General features: G+C 54.5%; 1 protein-coding gene across 11 annotated transcripts in view; it reads left to right on the top strand.

The window, feature by feature from the left end:
• Nav2 (neuron navigator 2) overlaps positions 1 to 19,908 on the top strand; it is a 394,179-nt gene that overhangs the window by 237,182 nt on the left and 137,089 nt on the right. The window lies entirely within an intron of this gene.

Raw genomic sequence — 19,908 nt, 5'->3', positions numbered from 1 at the left:
TGCTCCTTCTGGGCATGGGTGGTACCCTAAAGATCCCCGCCTGGGTGGCTGCCTCCCATCATGCACGCAGCCAGTGGCTTCTCCATCAGATGTGAAGTAGCTCATGTCCTGACCCCTGCCGAGCCACCTGCCTCACTGTGTGTTGGGCTCTTTTGAAAGCCTGTCGGGGTTTCAACTTGTCCCGATTCTACGTTTGTCTCTTGCGGTGACCCCACCCGCTCCCTGCCAGCAGCAGTGGCTCCAGGAAGCCAGAATGTGATGCTGCTTGTTTGCCACGGAACCCCTTGCATGTCATGCGCAGCAGGGGCTTGTGGGTACTGCTGGAGTGATGAGTGTGGGGGTGTACATGTGGAGGAAGCCTCAGACCCGCCCTCTTGTCTTCCAGTGTGTTCCAGTGTAGAGCTGAGGCTCAGCAGCCCTTAAGGTCTGGGCAGGGGAGGAGCCCGGGTGTCAGGTAGCCAGAGGCCTGGCTGCTGGGCCTGGCTCAGCAAGGTCCCTGCGTGAGCTTAAGATGCACCTCTTTGTTCCATTCCCTGCGACTTCTTCATCTCTATTGTAATTTGCCCGGAAGTTCTTCAAGGCCTTTTGCACCGCTACTGTTCTAGCAACGAAAGCTATAGACAAGAAAGATCACAAGTAATAATCAGTCACTGGTCCCCAGGAGCGTGGCGGTCAGGGGCTCCATGGGCGAGTCAGTGTTCTCCTAATTCTAGCTCCAGGTGACTTTCCTGCGCCCAGCCCTCTGCTTGACCCGCATCATCTTGCTCTGCACTTAGAACACCCCCGTCTCATTGATCAGGAAACCAAAACCCAGGAAGGTGAGCTCATTGGCCCAGGGTTACACAGCGGGTACGAGGCGAACCCAGAGAGCTAGGGAGTCTTTATCCCGTAGCCTGAGCCGTCTCGTCCAGATCAGACTGCTTGGCTGAGACAGCGCAGCAACCCTTGAAAATTACGTTAGTTTTGCACAGCTCTGGAAGTTTCTTGTCCGTATGCCTTTTTCAGTGCTGGAGATCGAACTCAGGGCCTTTGTGCTGAGCTACATGCCTAGCCATACAGTTGCTAGATTTCCCAGAACTTTTGATCCTTCTGCCTCAGCCTCCAAGACTGCTCAGATGACAGATGTATGCCACCACACCCCGCTTAAAAATGTTGTTATCTAACTAAAAGTATGGATTTAGAGGTGGCTTTGTTTCCAGGCTGTCACTTGGAACCATCTGGGTAATAACATCTTGCAAAACAGGAACACCAAATGCTTCCAGTAGCACAATTTCTGCTACCCAGTGTATCTGGGGAAACCAGGGCACAGATAAACTCTGGTCCACTGAGAGCGTACTTTGCATTTCTAGCCTGCCCTACAAATAAAACACAGCGCTAGTCACCTATTGCCAAGATAGAATTGTACATAATGTAATCTTTTATTAGTGTTTGGAAGACTTCTGGGGTCCACAGTGACCTCAAGTTCACCATTACAATCATTTTATCCCAAAGGTGGCTATTTTGAGACTTTTTTTTTTTTTAATGTATTTGGTACAAGGTCTCACTATGCAGCTTGGACTTGTGGTGATCCTCCTGTCTCAGCCTCCCCAGCACTGGGATTACAGGCGTGCGTCACCATACCTGGTCTCGGCGACATCTCAGCGGGCCTGGGAACAGAGCCAGTGCAGCGTGTGGTGCTGGGGATCGAACCCTGGTCCCTGCTCTTGCCTAAGCAGACTGGCCTTTATTTTGAGGCGCTTTTTTTTTTTCCTGGAGGTACCAGAGATTGAACTCAGGACCTTACTCTTGCCAGGCAAGCACTTATTGTACTGAGCTGTCTCCCCAGCCCTTTGAGGCTTTTTAAAACCCTCAAGTAGTTTATTTTTTGTTGAATTTGTCAACCTGTCTGCATAGGTCAATGGTCAGGGAATTAATTTTTCTGTACTGCCGATAGTGACCACAAGGTGGAGACATAGGTACACCCCAAACTCAGATCAGCGCCTTCCCCGGGGAGAAGTTCTTAGGCTTCGCAAACCCGAGCTCACGAGCGTGTGTTTACATTTCAGTGTGTGCTTTGCAAAGCTTACATTTTTAGCATGTGAGATAGCGCTTGGAGTGAGTGTAGATAAAAAAGCGGAAATTTAAACAAACCACTCGATTACTGAAATTGGAGAACTGCGGTCTGGTTTTTCTTCCCCTGATCCTTTGACTATAGAAATGTCCCGTTCCAGTGAGGAGGGCCCAGTGTCATTCACTGTTCCCTGTACTCGGAACGTTCCAGAACTCTTGTTCAGCATGTCTCCGGCCGTGAGAAGGCCCCAGTTTCTGTCACGAGACCAGATTCCCCTTTGCTCTCCCTGCTGAAGCCAGGGCAAAAGTCCCCTAACGTCCTGCTGTTTATATCGACTGCACAGGTTGGGAGCACTGAAAGATGGGCCACTCCTTCTGTTCCTCAGAATCTGCTAAATGGCTCGGTGTGGGGGTTGCTGGGGTGGGAGGGAGGGGGACAGACTGCCTGCCGCTCAAGGACTCTGTGCCATCAAGCCTCGAACTTCCCACCGCCTGGAAGCACATGGCGCAGGCCTAGCCTTCTGCAGTAAGATTTCTCTTAGAGATTGTAGTTGTTGTTTTCATTCATTCGTGCTTGCAGGTTGCGTGATGGCTCTCATTACAGGCTCTTGCTCCTTCAAGAAAGACCTGTCTTTCCATTTCCTATTATCTACCTATTGTTTTGCTCTTAAGTTTATTTATACTGTGGACTTTTTATATGCAAGAAACCATGCTATATTCAAGCATGTATGTCTGGTTTATTACCTTACACTCTCAAGATGCATCCATTCTCCTTCAAATACTAAAATGAGCCCTTCTTCATAGCTGAGTAGTACTCCATTCTGTACAGTTTTCCCATTCATCTGTTGAAGGACATAGAGGCTGCTTCCAAAACTAAGTTAGTCTGAGTCGGGCTGCTATAAACACGGTGTGCCTGTATCGCTGTGTGATGATTTTGTGTTCTCTCAGGAAGGTGCCCGGAGCTGTATTTGATTAATGGCAGCTGTCCAACAGACACAACATTTCCACCAGGCCCTCAAACACTCCGGCACTTGGAAGCCACGAAATGATGACAGTTTGCATATGGATGTTCATTTGGCTCAGTGCAAGCCTAGCTGCGGTGTGTGCGTGATGTGTCCTCGGGGGGAGGTTTCGCGCCCAAGTAGCAGGACGTGCAGATGGGAGCCCTAAGGTGGACATCATGGCTACTTCTGCAAACCAAAGACCTTTGTTTTGGCAAGTGGCCCTGTACGCCAGGTCGCTGTGGCAGCTCTTCTGTGATGTGTTGCTTGTGTTTGTCACTGGACGTGGGTGCCGTGCAGCTCTCCCAAGGGCGGGCTAGAGCTCAGTGGACAATGCCTCTTGGTCGTGTGTGTGTGTGTGTGTGTGTGTGTATGCGCGTGTGCACACGTGTGTGTTATCCAAGCCCTGCATTGCTCAGAGCTTGTGCCAGGCACATCAGCTTCGCCATCTAAGCTCGCCACTTCTTATTAGCTTGGTAAATTGGGTGTGGGCTATAGTTGAAAATAAATTAAAATGACAGACAAGGATGTCTCTTATTATGTTTTGATCTCTGAATTCAATCCTGTGCTCATGGGCTAAGAACTCAGCGTACCATATGGTTCAGAAGAGAATTAAAAGGGTGCACTTAGCGCCCATATGTGTCGGAGGCCTCTCTTCTTTTCAAAGGAAGCACTAAGTTGTGTAATTGTCCAATATGTAGCTATCCATCCTTTCTAGAAGGAAAAAAAAAGGATCGTTTAAATTTAATATCAAAAGTTGGGCTGGGGAGATGGCTCAGTGGAATAAGCACTTCGCTGGCAAGCGCAAGGTCCTGAGTTCAATCCCCAGTTCCACCAAAAAAAAAAAAAAAAAAAAAAGAAAGAAAAGTTTTCTCCAAGAAACTTTGAAGGTGTCCATGGCCTTTGGGGACAGATCAGATCTCCTTAGCTGAGCAGGGAAGGCCCGCAATGCTGCTGGCCTCACCTGACTCCCCTGCCTTATGTGGCCACATGCTCCCTCGTCGCCACCCCAGGCCACCTGCCAGTCCCAATATTAGAGCCCTGCGCCAGGGGACAGGTGCCAACGCCCCGGAACTCCTGTCCGCAGGAGCCCAGCCTGCTGCACTAACACCGTTTCCCTTGGTCTCCTGCTGGACCCAGCCTTGGACGTAGCTGTGGGTCTTGGCCTATGCATAAACAGTGTCGAAGCCTTTAGCTTGAAGGGCCGAGAGATCTGGCTGGTGGCAGACGGCACGATCTTCAGGACTCCACACACGTGGGGATCAACCCCGCTGTGCCCTTTCAAAATCAGAGCCAGAGGCTGGCGCTTCGTGGAGAATCAAAGATGCTCTAGATGTGCACTTGCTCTCCCGTGCGCATGCGTGGGTCTTTCCCCACGGGGGACTCCTTATTTGTCCAAGCCCAGAGTGTAAGGTACAGTAGGATTCGTGTTCTGGGTGCCCGCCCTGGCAGAACCTTGGGCGTTCGGAACTTGCCACCTCCAGCAGGGAGGCTCAGCACTTGTATTTATGGAGCCTTTGGAGGACACAGACCCGGCCACGGGGTCCCTCTAGTGGCCCAAACAGGGTATGACTGTGGCTTCCACAGCTTTCCGTTTCGTTAGGTTAAGTCTCTAGGCTAGTGTAGCTCAGGGGTAAGGACACTGGATTTTTTTTTTTGTTTGTTTGTTTTTTATTTAAAATTTTTTTAACATTTATTTATTTATTATGTGTATGTGTGTGTGTGTGTGTCCAGCTCAGCCCACCAGGGGGCGGGGCTGGCTAGCATGTGGTGCTGGGGATCGAACCGCGGTCCCTATGCTTTGTTTTAGCTTCGCTTGTTCTAAGTAGGTGCTTTAGACCACTGAGCCACCTCACCAGCCCAGGACACTGGATTTGAATGCTTCCTCACCAAGGGCCTTGAGCGCAGGAGAAAGCCAGGTGAGCAGTCTCGCCCTCGGCTTTCGACAGCCTTCGTCAGTCAGTCCAGCCGCAGCTGAGGGCACAGACGCTGCCCATAGGTCAGGGTGCAGCGCAGGCTCCCGAGGCCGCCGTCACAAAACACCCTCCGCCCCGGGGTTAAGCAGAGTGGAAGCGGAGTGGGTCCCTGGAGCGCCGCCTTCCTGCCTTGGGCTGGCCCTTCGCGCTGTGTCCCCGCGTGAGGGAGGCAGCTAGTGCTCGCGCAGGGCCTCTGCTTTTAAGGAGACTGTTGGGCAAGGCCCATCACTGGGCATCCTCCCTTCAATGTCCCCCGATTCCCTCCCGAAGGTCCCTCTACAAATGGTCAGACCTTGGGGGCCGGGGCGTCTGTGTGTGCGTGTGAAGGGGAGACAGGAGGCCGCGTGTCGTGTGCAGCTGCCCCTGCTACCTGCCGGCTCCTCTCTGACTCCATCCCAGCAGAGGGAGTAACCTTTCTCCGGGATCCCCCGAGACTTGCTTTGTCTTGGCAGCACTGAAAGCATTCATCAGAGTTACTTTGTGTGTGCATGTGTGTGTGCATGTTATGTACATGTGCATCCACGCACCACATGTGTGAGAGCGAAAGGGAGAAAACCAGATCTGCCGCCCACTCTGAAGGTTAAGGCCTCCTCTGTCTTGACTGTGTCTTCAGTGGCCATCAGTGCCTGCCCCACGGTGCACAGCTGTTGGATGTGCTGTGTGGTGCTAGAGCCAATGGCTGCCCCCGTGTGTGGCGGGGGAGCAGTCCCCATTGACGGTGCTGCACTAAGTCAGGTGCCCCTTGGACTGGACGCGCCAGCCATGCGGTCTTCTTCTTGGCCAGCTTTGCACTCTGAACTCCCTCCGTCCCCAGGAGCCTGATGCTGGCCATGCAGGAAAGAGATGCTGCTCAGAGCCCTGTAGGCCCTTTGCTGAGTGGGACTGTGGCCGCCAGAGGCTCCCGTTCCACTTCCTCCTCCACTCAACGCAGTGGATTGAGTACTCCTCACTATGGGCTGCATTAGGAAGGCCCTCAAGGGCTCTGGTGTTGAAGGCAGGTCCTAGCTGGTGGCACTGCAGGAAGCGGGAGCTTCCAGACGTGGGGCCTGGTTCTAGGAAGTTGGTCTTGGGGCCATGGCTTGGAAGGTGCCTTGGGCTCTGCCCACCGCGCCTCCTGGCCCCCGTGAGCTGAGCCAGGATGCTCCACCACAGGCTCCCTGCCACGATGTCCTACATCACCGTGCACTTAAGTGACCATGGACTGGGTCTTCTGATACTGTGAGCCGAAATAACCTTTCTCCTTTTAGTTCTTTCAAGTTCGTCTTCTCAGGTATTTTGGGACAGTGACCAAAAGCTGGCTCCCCACGGCGCCACAGAATGCAGCGGGCTGCAGAGTGGTGCCCTGACAGCATGAAAGAATGGCTTTCACTTATCTGATGGCTTTTTCTTCCGGCTTTGCAGGCCAGACCCCAAATGGCCCGGCAGGCTGTTGTTCCTAGCAAGCTGATAGGAGAAGAAGCCAGCATGCACCTGGGGGATTAGGAGAGGCTGTCCTGAAAGGCCCTGATTCACCGCAGGTGCCAGCAGGGTGTGGCGGCCTCTCTGCTGAAAGAGGCAAAGTTCTTGTGTCTCGAGGCTGATCCTGCTGCAGTGATCCTGGGTTCAGGCCCTTGGATGGCGTAGAGGTTCATCTGGCCCAGGCTGTGCTTGGTGGGGTGGGAGACGGGTGGTCAGGGAAGGGCGGAGACTCGCCCAGTAGACCTGGCCAGGGAACCCACAGGCAGTGAATGAACCCTGTCTCCTGGTCTCCACACCCAGGATGCCAGGCACCAAATGTGAGGGCCTTTACCTGTGCGTGCCAACAATTCGGCCATCCCAACTGGGTCTACAGTTCAGTTTGGACACCATCTACCAAGAGCTGCCCCAGACCCCACAGGTGACAAGCACAAGGCCACCGCCCCCCATTTCTGATGCCACAGTAGGCAGCAGGTTCCCAGATGGCCCACACTTCTGTTCTGTCACTTACAATCGGGGTTCCTGTGGCTCTCCCCCAGGTCCCTGGTCTGGTAATGCACTATAGTAGCTCACAGAACTCAGGGGACACTTTAGTTATATTGTTGGTTTGTTGTAAATCACATCAAAAAGGATACAAATGGCCCTGGGGCGAGGGGGGGTGTGCAGGACAAGTTAAGGGATGCAGGGTGCATAGTCGAGAGATTTTGTGGCAGGTCCGCTACATCGGTATGATTGACTAGATCACCAGTTTATAACTGGTGATTTGGGATTTATAACTGGCATTTGGGACTCTCCTTCTGTTCCTGCTGCTCACCAATGTAGGCCACTCCCCACTGGACATACCACAGTCTCATTCCTAACGTTCTGGGTTTGGCATATGCTGGAGCCTGGGCTGAAGGCCCTGAGGCCAAAGGAAGTAAGCTAGACACCATTGTGTAGCTGGAAGTCAAGGAACAGGGCCAGCGAGGGCCACTCTAAGATGGCCAGGCAAGGGGCCAGGCGGAAGCCGAGAGTTCTGTTGGGCCCCCCCAAGGACCCCACACCGTAAGACAGAGGGAATCCTGGGGACTGCAGGTGCCTGGGTTTACCACTCCGCTGCGAGGATGAGATGTCAGGACACCGCTGCAAGGCTGCAGGGCACTCCTGTATGTGACTCGGCCTGGCCGGCCTGTGCTGAGAGGCAGCAGAAGTCACACCACAGCGCCCACCCCCACCCACTGCCTGCAGCCGTAGCCCCTGCAGGAGGCGCGAGCCCGGCTTTACTCGAAAGCGCATGGTACTCACCGAGGTTGAGTGCGAAAGGACGAGGATGTGTTACTGTGACAGTGGTGCTAGGGTGGGTGACCGTGGGCTGAAGGACCACTGTGACATGGAATTCACCTGGCGTGGGGCCAGGGGCACAAGGGCCGCGCAGGAACCAGAGAAGGGAAGGAAGCTGCGGGGTCCTGCCTGTGTGGCACCCTCATCCTCCCCCCTCACCCGTGGCTGGCTGGCACCTGAAGTTCCCTTCATCCGGGGCTGGCTGCTAAACCAGATGGAGTGCCACCTATGGGACAGGACTGGGGCTTTAGGAAGTCCCCAACCTCACAGCCCTCCAGCCATGCCCTGGAGAAGCCCCCGGGCCAGCAAGGAGACAGCCTGTGTGTCAAGGATAAGGACTTGCATTAGTATTCAGAGGCAGCATACTGGGCTCAGGGCTTGGAGGTAAGTGGGAAGCACTACAGGGCCGGCCAGTGGGCAGCCTTGTGTCACCTGGAAGCCACCTTCCCACATCTGCAAACGAGAACACAAGTGCCTGGAGCTGCCCTGACCAGTGATGGAGGTGGGACAGGCAAGGTGTGGCGCAGTGCCCGGGCCCTGGAGACCCTTCCGAGGCATCCTCATCATGACGACAGAAGCAGACTCGCTGGGAGGTGGTAAGCGGCGAGACCTGCACGGTTCGAGGCACAGGGAAGCGCCAGATGTTTCATTCTCTCCCACCAAACCCTGACTGGTGGAAGCCGATGAGAACACGCGTCGTGGTGAGCGGGGCTGCTACAGCGCCATAGCCGTGCTGTGAGTCCTGTGGGACAGAGAAGCGTCACATAGGCTGCCTACCGCCACCACGCTGGATGCGAGCTTGCCTGGGATGCCCGAGAGCATCTCCTTCCTGCCTGCCCTGGCTTGCTGCCCGCTGTCCCCTGGCACAGGCGCCCAGCCTCTCTTTTGTCTGGTGAACCACACTAGAGAAGCCACAGCCAGAGTCACCTGAAGAATGATATGGGCAAAGACAGGGCAGCAATCTGTGCACACTAAAGACCGAAGACCCCAGCCGAGGGCCTGGATCCCACAGCAGTGTCCTGCGTGAGTCCAGCTGCAGACCGAGAGCTCGTAACAGTGCCTCCCACGAATCCAGCTAGAGGCCTAGAGCCCACGACAAAGTCTCATGCAGGCCTCCTTCACAGAGCTGCACTGGGAAGGCCCCAAGGTCAGTGATGGAAGCTAGGAAGTCTGCCAACAAGACGAAGGCTCTGTGCTAGCAGGCTGAGGAATCTGCGCTGGGGCCAGGAAGTGATCGATGCTCAAGATGAAAACACAGAGCTCCCCCCGTAGTGCCACAGCCATCCTCAGCAACAGTGAGGTCCTGAGCTCCTCCAGCAGTGAGGAAAGCCGAGTTCCCAGCAGGAAAGCCAATGTGACAAGCTTCTCCCGGAAGCTGAGCTGTGCACCATCTTCCCCTCTGGAGCCAGGAAGCGATGCTCCAGATGAGGACCAGAGCTCCCCCAAAGTGAACCACAGCCATTCTCAGTGACAGCGAGGTCCTGAACTTCTCCTCCTACAAGAACAGCTAAGTTCATCAGGAAAGCCAGCACGACGAGGTCTTCCAGAACAGCCCAAGAGAACCAGCAGCTTCCAGCAGCTACCCTAACAGCCTCTCCTCCACCTCTTCTCCAGTTCTGCCTCCTACGCTACCGGCAGCAATCCTCAAGTGGGCCTCCCACACCCAGCATCGTGTGGCCTCAGCTCAGCTGGGTGTTACAAGCTGGCCACGAGTTGTCAAACCACCACTTCTGTACTGACACCCGACTCTTCAAGCTTGCCTCTGGGGTACAGCTAGGTGCCCGAGGCTCATAGGGGCTGGGGCAGTTCTCACACGCAGGAGAAATGTATTCCACCTCTGCTGGATGGTCGGGAACCTAGGCTGCTGGGTATTGCTCCCTTTGGAGTGCCGGGTATTTTAATAGCTCCCAGACTCTGGCTTTACATGGTGCTGTCTTCATTTTAGAGAAGGGAAAATAAAGATCTATGTGTGTAATTATTTTATGCCCATGGAAAAAGTAAAAAGGTGACCTCCCATTTTGTTGCCTCTCCTTTCTCTGCCTGATACTTTGCAAATAAATGTACTTTAGGCAGAGTGGAAGGGTTGCAGGTCATCCCTGAGTGCCTCTGTTTGTCTGGCAAGATTTTCCCCACTCTCATCAAGAAGCACAACCTGGTCCCCATTTGTTTATGTCACTGAGGTTGGACCTTCCCTTCTAGTTATTCCAAGGGCCAGCAGCTAGTGGGGCTCAACAGATTTACGATGGCAAGGTAGAGACACTGCGTTCAGGGCGAGGTGGAGACGGAACATTTGGAGGAGGCTGGGAGTGCCTTGGCCCTCAGACACGCGGTCCATATTGAAGCTCTCAGCAAGGCTCCTGAGCCTGGGCTCACTCAGATCGAGATAAGGACCCAAGGCTTCTAGGGGGCCTGAGAAGCCTCGTGCTTTCTGGAGACCTGATGCCAGGGAAGATTCTTGAGGTGGGAGGAAAGAGCCTGCGTCCTTGTTTGGGAAACTGTTTCCTTTGCTGAGCCTGCTTCCTGTGGGGACGTAGTGACCCTCCTCATAGGCGTGCAGAGAAGAGCAGAGGAGGCTGGACGACCATGCCACGCTGCTTCTTATTCTCGAGTGCAGTGACCAGGAGGCCCCTTGTTGCATCACTGGCGTCTCCAGAGAAACTGAAAGAATAGGGGGAATGGAGAGCGGGAGGAACGTGAATTAATTTTGAAGAATCTGGGATGCTGTGGAGACTGGCAACTCCAGCAGCTTCAGGGCAGGCGACAGGCTGGAGACGGGGGAAGGCTGGTGTCACAGCTGCCGTCCAGAGCCTGTCTGCAGGCAGTCTTTTCCTCTTACAGCAGCAATGTCGCTGAGGCCTCCCACGTGTGGGCGCTAAGCTACTTTACGCAGGCTCTAAAGGTTTACATGTTAGTTGTTTAGACACCGACCTTGCAGCTGAGTGTTTGGATCTCACCAGCTAGCCAAGCTATGCAAAAACTTAGCCTTCCACTCTGCAGGCGAGTTGTAGCATATGACGGGAGGATGCTTACCTGGGGCCCAGGAACAAAAAGAACAGCACATCCTCGAGCATAAACATCTGCTAGGTCTCAAAGCAAATGTGCTGCCTCAGGTAGGACCACAAATCAAACCTGCTTGGAAGAATCGTTGCCTTTCTTTCCTGGCCCCCAGGGTCCTGGTAAGAAATCTCCCTGAGAAATAGAGGTTTTGACCTTCCGTCTTAATCTTGGAATAACTACCTAGTGAGGCAGACGCTGGCGTGGACACCTCTGGTGGGCTGGCAACTTGGGAGACCCAGCAGCGAAATAAGGTTCCCAGGTTGAGGAGAGGCCCCGTCTGTGTCCAGAGCCTCCCTGCTATAAATCAAGCCCTCGTCCACTCCTTGATCTTGGGGTCAGAGGGAGGTGGGGCTCTGCACTTAGCTGTACTGGATCTCTGGCGACTGCATGCCTGTCCCAGAGCTCCATGTATGTAACTGCCTTCTCACCTGACCTGACACGTTCTTGAGTGAAGAAATTGTCAGAAACATGGGACAGAATGACCGTGGCACTGGCTCTCTGGTCAAGGCAGAAGGCCTCTGAGAGCTCAAGCGATGTGGCGGGGTCACACGGGTGATAACAGCGGGAACCGACAGCTGCACGGGATGCAATCAGACCCCGTGTTCCCAGTCGTGCTGCAGAATGCTCACTGCAGCCGGACGCATGCTCAGTGTCTATGGAGAGCAGGAGGGAACGCAAGCAAGCGCCTGCTGCGCCTGGACATGGGGAGCCCCCGGGGTGCAATATGAAGGAGCAGGGGGGCAGGAAGGCTGTGTTTAGTAGAATGAGGCTTGGGGTGCAGGTTACGTGGCATCTTAATACCTGGGAAGGCTTGGGGTGAGGCCCGAAACTGGTGATGGGGTGAAGCTGGCACCCCTTTTCCTCCAGAGTCTTCTGACTGCTGAATTTCAACGACATATTGTAGGTCTCTACTGCTGCATTAGAAACCCTTGTATCAACATCCCCGGGGGGTTGTGCAGAGGGGCACACAGCCCTAACTGCTCCTGAGTGTGCTGGAAAAGAAAACGTACAAGCTGGCCAAGCAGGAAAGTTCAGGCCAGCCCAGCCTTCCATGGTGGGTGTCCTGCTCTGAACTGTCGTGGGCCGGTAGGGGCACCGCAGCCCCCTACAGCCTCCTCCCAGCCTTGGCTGCTGTGATACCTGAGTTTCTCTGAAGAAATTTGACTCCTCTGAACCCCCACCTGCTGCAAACCCGAGCAGAACCCACAATTATAAGCTCAGCGCCACCCCAGACCTCCGAGCCGCGTGCAGACAGTTAGAGCTTTATTAATCACGTGGCTGTTGGCTTCCTCTGTGGGAGCTGTTAATTAAAACCACTCAGCCATTGAGGGGAGGGAGGCAGAGGCAGACGCAGCCTGGATTTCCTGTCCTGTGCGGCGCAGGCTGGCATAGCTATTGCCAGCGTCCACATGGACTTCACAGTTGACTGAGCCGGGGGCCAGAGGTGCATGTATGGTGCCATGGGAACAGCTTTTGTTTAAAGCACTGATGCCCCACACCTTGGGGACAAAGAACCTCCCGGCCTGGAAGCAGCACACGTGGTCACTAGTAATGCTCATCACCACAGCGTCAGCAGTGGCCGCTGCTGCTGGCTGAACACTTCCCAGGTCCCAGTGCGAGCGGCGCTCGGGGTCCCTTCTCTGTTGGCATCCTGACTGCAATCTCTGTGACATCAGAACTCTTCTTCCCATTCTCCCCATGGAGAGGGCCTTAAGGAGCCTGCCACAGTGCCAGAGCTCTCAGGGGCAGGCACACTGGCTTGGCCACTCGCTGCAAGCCTCCCCGAGGCTGTGTGCTATCTGACATTGAACTCCTTTCCTGCCGCAAAGTCCATTTCTGCTCCTGGTCCCCCCTCGCTTCCTTCCACAGCTGGAACCCAGAGAGCGCGGAAGGCAGCCTCTCCTCTGTCCTCCATCCTGGGTGCCAGATCCTGTGTCCTACACGTATGTGTGGAGTGGCTCTTCTCCTGGTTTTGCCTCAACTCGCAGCTCCTGTTCCTCACCCCGGCGACGCCATCCTCCCTTTTGCTGCTTCTCCTGTCTGGCAGTGCAGGGCTCATCCACAAACCCATCCTGCACCTCACAAGAGGCGTTTCTGGCTGCGCGCCTGTTCATGCGAGCTGCCCGCTCACCCTTCCCTGATGGCTCCGGGTCACCCCTGCATTGGGTGCTAGTGCTGGCTGTGCCACCTTGTGTGATCAAGCCCTGGAAGTCGGTGTCAAAACTATCACAGTGTCATAGCCAAAGCGGTCTCAGGGTACCAGAGCAGAACACATCCATCCCCGCTGGCTGGGAGGAAAGCGGTCGCCTTACAGGGCACGTACGTGCGAGGGGAGGTGCCGCTGCATCTTGTCTGGTGAACACGTCCACACCCAGCAGGACACACGACCCTCCCTCATGGCTCCCATGCTGCCACTTGCCGAGCCTGATTTCTTGCCGTCTTCTCCAAGGCCTCCCTGTCCACAGAGCCCCGCCACCTGCCCCTGCCACAGAGGCCGTCCTTGGCCCTGATGTCAGCCTCTCACTGCTCCAAAGCCTGGCACACGTCTGCTGTGTCTCCAAATCATTACCACCTGCCCAGTCCTCAGGAGTCTCCTCTGGGCTCCCAGATACCTGGTGACACCGTCCATATGGCTTCTGTCACTTTCTTTGGGCCCGTGTGTTTGGATGACCTTAGCTCGTGCCCCACCCTGCACCCTTGTCACTGCATTCTAAACCAAAGCAACTATGTCTTTTTGTTCAGGGACACAAGTAGGGCGAGGGAGGCAGAGGAGGGTGGCGCTGCCGCTGCTAAGTCACAGCTGCGCTCTGCTGAGGACTTGCATGTGCCCGACGCCTGCCTCTCAGGATCCGCTCACGGAGTTCTGAAGATGCTCAGAGAACCCTGGAACATGCTATTACCCCCTTGAGAGATGTGGAATCGGGGCTTGGGGCCCCTGAGGCTGCAGTTTTGTCAGGGTTGCCTGCTGGGTGTTAGGCTGCAAGAATTAAGGATTTTTTCCAGGTTTCAGAGCCCTTGACAAGAGCTAAACTCCATCTGTCCTGACTGAGTAATAACGTGGGAGGGGATGGAGTACCTGCTGGTGGACGCTCTCAGGGATCAGTTTGTTCTTGGCACCAGGTTTTAAGGAGTTCAGCAAAAGGCAGAGGTTTGTTTAGGAAAAGGGAGTGAGGAGCATGCAGAGTTCAAAGCCCCAAACATGGTCCAAACGGTTGCAGAAGTTAGCTCCGAGTAGTCTGGAGAATGTGTAGCGTACTCCGGAGAACCAACCTTTTCTTTGTTCTTTCCATTTATGTTTTTGGTGCAGGGTCCCATTATGCAGCTCGGACTCCTAGTGATCCTCCTGTTCTCAGCCTCCCCTGCGCTGGGATTACAGGCTTGCGCCACCACGCCAGGACCCGGTAGCTGGCTCAGCGCACCCAGGGGCAGGGCCGGCACAGCACGCGGGACCATGTGGGACTAGGGTTCGGAGAATCAACCTTAAAGCACAGGTGGAAGCTACACTTAAATGTTTCATTCCCTGAGTTGGGCATGGTAGCACACACCTGCAGTTCCAGCACGCTGGGAGGCTGAGGCAGGAGGGTTCCAGCATGCTGGGAGGCTGAGGCAGGAGGATTGCAAGTTTGAGCCCAGCCTAGGTGACTTAGCAAGACTGTGTCTCAGAAAAGTGGCATCTGGGGTGGGGAGTGATGCAGTTGAGCATGAAAGCTGAGTGTGCAGTGCCCGATTGGCACCAAAAGAAAAAACACAAAGCCTGGACGCTAAGGTGACCGTTCATCCAAGTAAGACAGCGGGCTGGACAGCAGACTGTTAGGTTGTGGGCAGGGCTGTCCACTGTGGCCTCCTGCTCGGGCCCCTGGGCACGTGAAGAATGCACAGCAGCCCTGCGCAGGAGAGGCCAGAGCGTGGGCCTGCCTAAGAACAAGGGCATGTGTGCTGCCTTCGTGCACACTGGGGTTGGGCAGGGGAAACACGCCAGTGCCAGTTCTTCTGAAGGTTGTCCGACTCATCCTGTTCTTATATTATTTTATTTTTTGGTACCAGGAATCAAATTCACAACCTTGTGCCTGCCAGGCAGGCGCTGCACCACTGAACTGTCTCCCCAGCCCTGATACCCTGTTCCCATCAACATAAAAGCCACTCGTGCCTACTTCTGGCCCAGGTCGAGCAGATGGAAAAGGGGGCTGGAGAATGTTGAGAACATGGGACACTCCCATCTTCTCCCCAGCCAGGACACTGGGAGGTGCTTCTGTGCTCACAGGGCAAAAGTGACTCTTTGTGAAGCGTAAAAACGGTGCCATGCTGATTTGGTCCCCAGCAATGGCATCTGTGGCCTTCAGCTTTGCCCCTGCCATGTTCGGGTTGTTCCTTCCACTGAGCAGTCTACCATGCTTGTCAGCATGCAGGGTTTGAACAAGTGGAAAAGTCTAAAAAAGAAAGAAGAAAGCCAGGCACAGCGGCACCCATCTATAATCTCAGCAGTCTGGCAAAGCTGAGTCAGAAAGATCACCGGTTTGAGCCCCACCTGGGCAACTGAGCAACTTAACAAGATCCTTCTCAAAGTCTAAAAACTAAAAAGGACTGGAAATGTAGCTCGGGGACCCTGGGGTTAGCCCCAAGGAATCAGAAAAAGAAGTGACGGCCATCAGGCGCTGCTCTCTGGCGTGCGCAGCTTCAGACAGCTGTTGTGGCTACGGTGCATTACTAAGACGTAACTTGAGTGTCCCATAGGTGACCAGCCCAACTCCACGGCTGGACAGCTCCAGCCTGGGTCTCACTGCCCTTGAAGTCTGACCTTGCCCTGAGTGCCTTCCTGGCTGCCAGGGGCCCCTGTCACTCACGGTCCATGCTGCCCTGACTGCTCTCACTGCCCAGCCACCTGGCTTCTGGGTGTCTCGGTCCACGCCACCTCCAGAGCCCCAGCTGCTGCACCACTGCAGGGAGACACATCTTACCCCACAGCTTGTGCTGCACCCACCTCTGGGATCACCTTGCAGCATCCATCCCGGCCCCGACTGTGCAAATGCAAAGGGAGAAGCCCGGTCTTTACTCTCAAATTGAGCTCTGCTCTGCTGGTGTCACTCTATCCCCCATTGTGGACAACGACAGTACCCTCAGCTTGGGTTTGGGATGCCAGAGAGCACATCCCTCACACTGTCCCCAGCACGGAGGACAGGCATGGGCCCTGCTGTCCTGTGAATGGAACCTGGTGATACTTCTCTCTGAGCCTCCATAAGGCTTGCTGTCAATAGCATTTGGCGGGGCTGGTGAGATGGCTCAGTGGTCTAAAGCACCTACTTAGAACAAGCTTAGCAAAGCACAGGGACCTCGGTTCAATCCCCCAGCACCACATGCCAGCCAGCCCCGCCCCCTGGTGGGCTGAGCTGGACACACACACACACACACACACAGAGCAAAGCAAATGCAAGGAACACCATGTTTCTTTGTATTCTCCGACGTGTGGCATGTATGCTATACCTAGAGGCAACTGAATCCTTTGCCATTGTTCAGTCCTTCATCTGGTCCATGAAGAGACACTTACTGGGTGCCTGTCCTAACAGCTCTAGCATTATTCGAGGGAATGGCCATGTCCAAGCGATGGTATTCATCCTAAAATTGTCATCATCATGATAATAACGATTCTATCTTTTTCTAAAATGGGGTCTCGGTGTGTAGACCAGGCTGGCCTCAGACTCGCAGCCGTTCTCCTACCTCAGCCTCCCTCCTACTGGGAAAACAGATGTACCCCACCACCCTGGCATGTCTGCCCTCTTCTGAACTTGTCAGGAGAGCGGGTGGAGCACAAGGAGGCAGACATACAGTTGTAATAGATACAAGAAATGACATCGTGCTTCAATTTGCCATAAAAGACAGCAAGAAAGGAGGTTAAGTTATAGGTATTTACTGAGCACACCGATAAGGTGAGTGGAAGGTGTGCCAGTGAGCTGGCATGAGTTGGATTTCCTTGGCCAATCAGTGAAGTTCTCTGAGTGTCCTTTCTCTACCTAAAAGACCATTAGACCAGAAGCCTTGGCACGGCCCCCAGATTATCTAGAGGCACGCAACTGCCATCAGGGGTGTTCTGCTCAGTGCTCCGCCACCTCTGTGAGAGCTGTCACCTTTCATGTCAGGGGTCCTCTGTGGGTAGCGGGGAGGTGGCAGACCTCCTGTGTGTCACTGTGCACGCTCCCTTGAGTCAGCACCAGGAGTGGGACACCGCGTGAAGCTCAGCACGGTGTCTCATCCCTGAGACCCATCCTGTGGGCTTTGGTGTGTGCAATCCCTCAGCCCCAGTATTTTTTTGAGTAGGAGTCCCTCTGAGGAGTGTTCGAGAGAGAGCCTCTCCGGAACTCACTGTGGATGCCCATGTATTGTAATGTGCTTGGGTGATGAGGCTCCGCTGAATGTTTTTTCTTTTCCTATGGCCATTGCTTTGCAGGCCTTTATGCTCTAGGATTTTATTTTGTGTTTAAGAATGGCCACCACAGGCCGGCCAGATAGCTCAGTGGGTTAAAACTCCTGCTTAGGCAGGCGCAGGAACCGGGGTTCAATCTGCAGCGTGCAGTGCAGGCCCTGCCCCTGGGGCATGCAGAGACAGGGATTGAGACTGGGCATGGTGGCACTCGCCTGTAATCCCAGCACTTGGGAGGCTGAAAACAGGAGGATCACTATGAGACTGATCTGTGTAGTGAGACCCTGTGCACCGTGTACTAAATGCATTATTTTTTAAAAAGTGGCTAGCACAGCAAGCAAGGTACTGTGGCACATGCCTAGGACCTCAGCATTCTGGGAGGCTGAGGCAGGAGGATGACAGGTTTGAGCCCAGCCTGGACAACTTAGCACCTCAGAAGACCTTCTCTCCAAAAAGGGCTGGAATACATCTCCCTGTGAAGGCCCTGGGTTCAATCCCTGTACTGCACACACACACACAGAGGAATGTGTCCTGTGGCCTACCTGCCCGAGATAAAGTGCTGTGGCTTTTGGCCTGCAGAACATGTTGGGAGCAGCATGGAGCCCGCCGGAGCCCTGAGCACTGCCCATCCTGGCTTAGTGCTTGGAGCACCTCCTCCAGGGCCTGTCAGCCACAGGCTGCGCGGCCCGCGTCGGTTGCCTGCATCTACCCTCATAGGGGTACTGTGTGCACTTCTGGCGTGGAGATGCTGTATCTTCCTGAGTTCAAAGTTGGGACTGTCCAGGGAAAAAATGCTGCTTATCTACATATATTTTAGCTCAGTGTTTAGCAGATATTTTGTTTTTAAGCTGAGGCCTCCTCTGAACAATATCATGTCTTGATTTTGCAGAGAATGAGAGTTCAGGGCACAACTCTGAGGAGGCACTTGGGAGGATGGCTCAGAATTCCTGTGGCTTTTCAGAATCATCCTTATTCCTAGCCTCACCTGAAAATGAAAAACAAAACTGCTTGGCTGTAGTTCAGTGCAGAGACCCCAGGTTCCAGTACCAGTTCCTTAAAATGGTGAGCTGATGGCGCTGAAGATGCTCTCAGACCCCTGGCCCGCGAGGGCCCACTCGCACAGAGAAGCAGCAGAGCTGTGGCCGCTGGCCCTGTTGCTAAGGCAATGCTGGGCACCGGCACAAAGTGCCCGGCTTAGCGTCCTGTGGGCTGCTGTGCCTGCTGCTCCTGCTTGATCGCAGCAGGCACTCTGGGTACCCTGCATTCCCCAGGTTTGGCCTCCCCTTCTACACGGAAGACCAGAGCTGCTGCTTGCTTGCTTGCTTTTTTTTTTTTTTTTTTTCAAAACCAGGGATTGAACTCAGACCCTTGCTCTTGCCACACGGAAGAGCTTATTCTACTGAGCTATCTCCCTGGCCCCTGTTGCTTTCTGTTGCTGTTACATCCCAGGAATCCCACTTAGAACAAGTGCCAGGATAACAGCAGCCTTGGCGATGTCGCTGGGTAACCACCCCAAGTGTCTTCTCCAGGCTGGCCTTAACATTTATTTAGTGTGTGCGTGTGTGTGTGTGTGTGTGTGTGTGTGGCCAGCTCAGCCCACCGGGGGCGGGGCTGGCTGGCATGTGGTGCTGGGGGATTGAACCACGGTCCCTGTGCTTAGCTAAGCTTGTTCTAAGTAGGTGCTTTAGACCACTGAGCCATCTCTCCAGCCCCTGGCCATGCGTTCTTGCACTTGTTTGTCTGCAGGAGCTGGTCCTGGTCCCAGCCCAGAGCCGCCGGCCTTGATAGCCGCCAGGATGCTGTCAAGCCCTCATTCTCCCAAGCTGCCCTTGGGCCTCTCCCCACCTGGCTGCTGCTGATCCCCTTACAAACATGGGCTTGTTTGCTTGTGCAGCCAGACCCTGTGTCCCCCGGGGTCAAGGATCAGATCGATTCTTGCGTCCCCAGCGCACAGATAGAGTGGTGCCTGCCTCACAATTGGAGCTACATCATTCTTCATTGGACAGATGCTGCCTCCTTAGAGTGCAGGCCACCTGTGAGGTGGAGACCTGCATGTAGCTCCTATATGCCCTGCCGGCAGCCCTTGGGGCCTCTGATTATTTGCTGATGTTAGGTCGGGATTCCAGCACCTCTCTGCTTTCTGCCTGGGTCTATAGAAGCGACATCGCCCAACTAACTTCAAGTTATTCACCTTCTTAGGGCATCTGTGATCAATCAATGGTGCCTTTCTAAGTTTAGACAAGGTGGGAGCTTATGAACCTGAGCCAGGGTGTGAGCTCGTTCTTCCCTTGTTTGTGGAGATGATGGTCATGCTGGGTATGACTGTGTGAAGCACATAAAGAGGTACTGGGTGTCCATCGGGGTCCATGCTGAAGGGCTCCAGGCATCTCACACAAGGAACAAGCAATCCTCAGAGCTGGCATCCTGTGAAATGTGAACTTGGTCATAAAGCCCTAGGAGGGCTGGGGAGCCTTCTCGCTAGGGACTCTTCGTGGGGGTTGTTGCCTTCAACTACCCTACTGAGCTGGGGGTGTAGCTCAGTGGCACAAGTGTCCACCTGGCAAGTACAGGGTCCTGGGTTCAATTCCCAGTACTCCTCCCCCCAAAAAATCCCTGCCCCATTACTAGAGTCACGTTG

This window comes from Octodon degus, unplaced genomic scaffold (genome assembly GCF_000260255.1).
Source record: "Octodon degus isolate 3935 unplaced genomic scaffold, OctDeg1.0 scaffold00159, whole genome shotgun sequence".
Classification (NCBI taxonomy): domain Eukaryota; kingdom Metazoa; phylum Chordata; class Mammalia; order Rodentia; family Octodontidae; genus Octodon; species Octodon degus.
This window is presented reverse-complemented; position numbering and strand designations above follow the sequence as displayed.